Source organism: Etheostoma cragini, chromosome 7 (genome assembly GCF_013103735.1).
Source record: "Etheostoma cragini isolate CJK2018 chromosome 7, CSU_Ecrag_1.0, whole genome shotgun sequence".
NCBI lineage: Eukaryota > Metazoa > Chordata > Actinopteri > Perciformes > Percidae > Etheostoma > Etheostoma cragini.
Genome location: NC_048413.1, coordinates 25,943,349 through 25,946,636, shown reverse-complemented (window position 1 = coordinate 25,946,636; position 3,288 = coordinate 25,943,349). Strand labels below are relative to the sequence as shown.

Sequence of the window (3,288 nt, the reverse complement as noted above, 5' to 3'; positions counted from 1 at the left end):
AAAAGTCATTTACATAACCCCTCTGACCAGTGTTACAAGTTTTATGGGCTCTTTCTTTCTCTCTCTCTCTCTCTCTCTATCTATCTATCTAGCTATCTCTCTCTCTCTCTTCAGCTCATTTTACAACAGAAATCGTTTTTCAGGCATTCATTTTCTGTACATTTCTCTCCCTATGCGCACAGAATCAATACAAACAAAGTGTGGACAGTATAATATAAAATAAAGGCAGAAGATGCCCCAAAAATAAGCTTTAAAAAAGAAAAGAATGTGTTTGTCACATGTATGATTGATATGTAGGACTACATTTATAGATAAATATGCACTTTGCATGAAATATGCTCTAAATGATGTATGTAGGTTGTTATGAACACGGAGTGTGTACACTTATAACCATGTTTGAATCATGCTGTTAAGCAGGGGGAACTAAAGTCCTCCTCCCTCTGGGCAGTATTTATGTCAGATTGTGTAAAGGTATTTTTAGACGCACAAAAAAAGGTGCTTTAAATTTTTAAACAAGATTCTTGAGTGGGGGCTGAAAAGGAGGAGAAGCAAATCTGCCCAACCCCCCTCTCTTCATCTCCTCTCTCACTCGCTCTTTCTCTCTTGTCAACCTTTTCAAAAAGCATCTATATTCTCACACCGGGCTGTAGGGGCATGTTGTCATGTTGCTATGCTACCTGAATGTCAAGCAGAATGTCAGAGTAATGGCAGCGTGCTTCTTCTGCAAGAGGAAATAAAAAAATACACAGATGCAAAAAAAAGGCCATATTAATTAGATTTTTTTTTTTTTTTTATGCAACTAAATACCAAATTGTGAAATCTAGGTACCACTGAATTTATAGCATTGTAATATTTTACTTTCTTTATACTTGACTTGTCTAACCATCTTAATGGATGTGGGTTTTCGAGTTTACTTTTTTCAAGTGGTGTTAAACATACAAATACAGGAGTATCCAGTGACGGAGGTTTCCATTCACTCATTTGATCTTTTCATTCTTTGATATTGTGAATGATAGGATGTAAACCTGGTAGGAGAGATAGGTTGGTTCTTTATTCTTCGTATCCCGGATGTTTAAGTTTACATTTTTGTAATCTTTAATTTAGTGTCTGAATGTAACAAAATCTCGTTTAATGCAGCCTGATTTACTTTTTTGCCTGATCACAACTTCTATTTATGGGAATTTTCACCAACTTTAGTTATGTTCTTTAATATCGGACACTTACTTATAACTTGATATCAAGTTTAAAAGTTGTAAAATTTGAAAATGTACAACTTCAAATTTCAAAGACAGGCATTTGAACCACATACATGGATTTCAATGTAAAATATGTGATGTGCGATAACGTTGAATATTACAATATTACTTGCTTTAAATAACAGATATTAAAGTGTACTCAGTTCTGCATTTCTGCTGCTTTAAGGCCAAAATACCACAACATATTTGTTGAATTTAAAGCAAACGAAAGGAAATTATTTCCAACATTGAATTTAATATTTAGGCACCCCCAAAAAATGTTACAGTTACATTTTAAAGTGCAATTTTCTGCCAATATTTTCATTTTACTAACAAAAAAGAGTGTCTTTTGCGATATGTGTATTGCGCCAGTTGACATTGTGACGATGTGATCCGATATATCGAATATAAGATTTTTAAATAACCAAATACATGTATTGGTATCGGCCTTAAAAATCCTTTATAAGTCGGGCTCTATTGTGCAGCCCTACCATTTAATAGAGGACGCCCCGGCTCACAATTGATTTTCACAGGCGTAGCTTAAAAAGTGGACACTGATTGTGTTTAAATTTCAAGTATTCAATAGTGGTTGAATTTGAAAATGAGGTGTTCAGTTGCTCATAAAATTCAAATTATTATAGCATTTCTTTGCGTTCATTAAAGTCGAGGCATGGCAAACTGGACGTACTAGTGCTGCTCTCTTTATTTATAATTTATAATTTATAGATCCCCATTGGGAAAAACACAATTTACATTTAGAAATCACTGAACACAGGCCTGAAATACACACACACACACACAGGTCCTTATACATGCACTAATATAGAGATGTCAGGGTGAGTGGGCTGCCAGTGCAGGACCAGTGCTCTGAGTTCTGGGGGGTTACGGTGCTTTGCTCCAGAGGATATTGGCTGTGCCTAGGAGGTGAACTGGCATCTCTCCAGCTATCAATCCACACTCCATACTTTGGTCCGTTCGGGGACTTGAACCAGCAACCCTCTGGTTCCTAACTCATCTCCCTTTGGCCTGAGCTACTGCCACCCTCCGATTAGATATTTTATTTATAGTGAACAATCAACAGTATGTTGTAAAAAAGAGAAAAGATCAAACACCAACCACAAATCAATCCGATTTCACCAAAGAACAAAGAAATCATAAGATCAAGAATGAGCAGGCAGAAGCATAATGCTTAGATAGTCCTGCCCCCTATTTCAGAGTATAGTATTATTACAGAAAAACAAAACAAATGGATAAGCATGTACAGCATTCAAATGGTGGATAGTGCAATGAATAGTGGTTAAATGTAAAAATGACATCCACAGCTTTCCATCAAAATACCGTGGAGATAATTTGATGGTGATGTTGCTCATTAGGTGGACGTTAATGCTGACGACTATTACCAGAGCTGTTATTTATGTCTTTGATTCAATTATCTTCCAGTCCAGTGTGCTCCTTGCCATACAAGCCTACACAGCTCCTTTAAAATTACCCACATTTCATTTGGATTAATTGAAAAACGACCATAACCCTGCAGCCATTATTGTTATTGCAGTTGGTGAAACGGCCCTCAGAGAGACTTGGGGATTGAAAGCTCTCCTAAGCCCATCGTCGCACCAACCCCACTTTCTCTTTCACCCTTCTCCTTCCTAAAGGCTGATTATTGGTTGTATGGAGGCTCTACACCGTAGACTACGTAACTGGATTTTATACTTGTGCGTTGGTTTGTCTGCGTCATTCTAGCGCAAACGTATCACTCAAAGGTCAGCATCTGAATTTTTTTCCAGTTCAGAGATTGGAATGATTGGCGATTACAAAAAAACATTTAATTACTCATTTTTAACTTTCAAGCAACACACACTCAAGTTGAGATCTCATTTTCCTGCTTACCCTATGGGCCCATTTGGGTACCGTTACATGGAATTTACCTTGGTACCTTTTTCGAGCTTCAATTAGTAATACATTCTGAGCTTTATGCAGTAAAAGTACACTCACCGGCCACTTTATTAGGTACACCTGTCCAACTGCTCGTTAACACTTAATTTCTAAGCAGCCA

At 37.0% G+C, this 3,288-nt stretch overlaps 1 protein-coding gene and 1 long non-coding RNA gene across 6 annotated transcripts in view; both read left to right on the top strand.

The window, feature by feature from the left end:
* The window catches only part of LOC117947103 (myelin transcription factor 1-like), a 105,537-nt gene that overhangs the window by 18,416 nt on the left and 83,833 nt on the right, over window positions 1-3,288 (top strand). The gene's annotated exons all lie outside the window — the stretch shown is intronic.
* LOC117947106 overlaps window positions 2,087-3,288 on the top strand; it is a 23,422-nt gene continuing 22,220 nt past the window's right edge. Inside the window, exons 1-2 of the long non-coding RNA XR_004657155.1 lie at window positions 2,087-2,097; window positions 2,530-2,531. This is a non-coding gene — a long non-coding RNA (uncharacterized LOC117947106). The remainder of the gene's footprint in view (window positions 2,098-2,529; window positions 2,532-3,288) is intronic.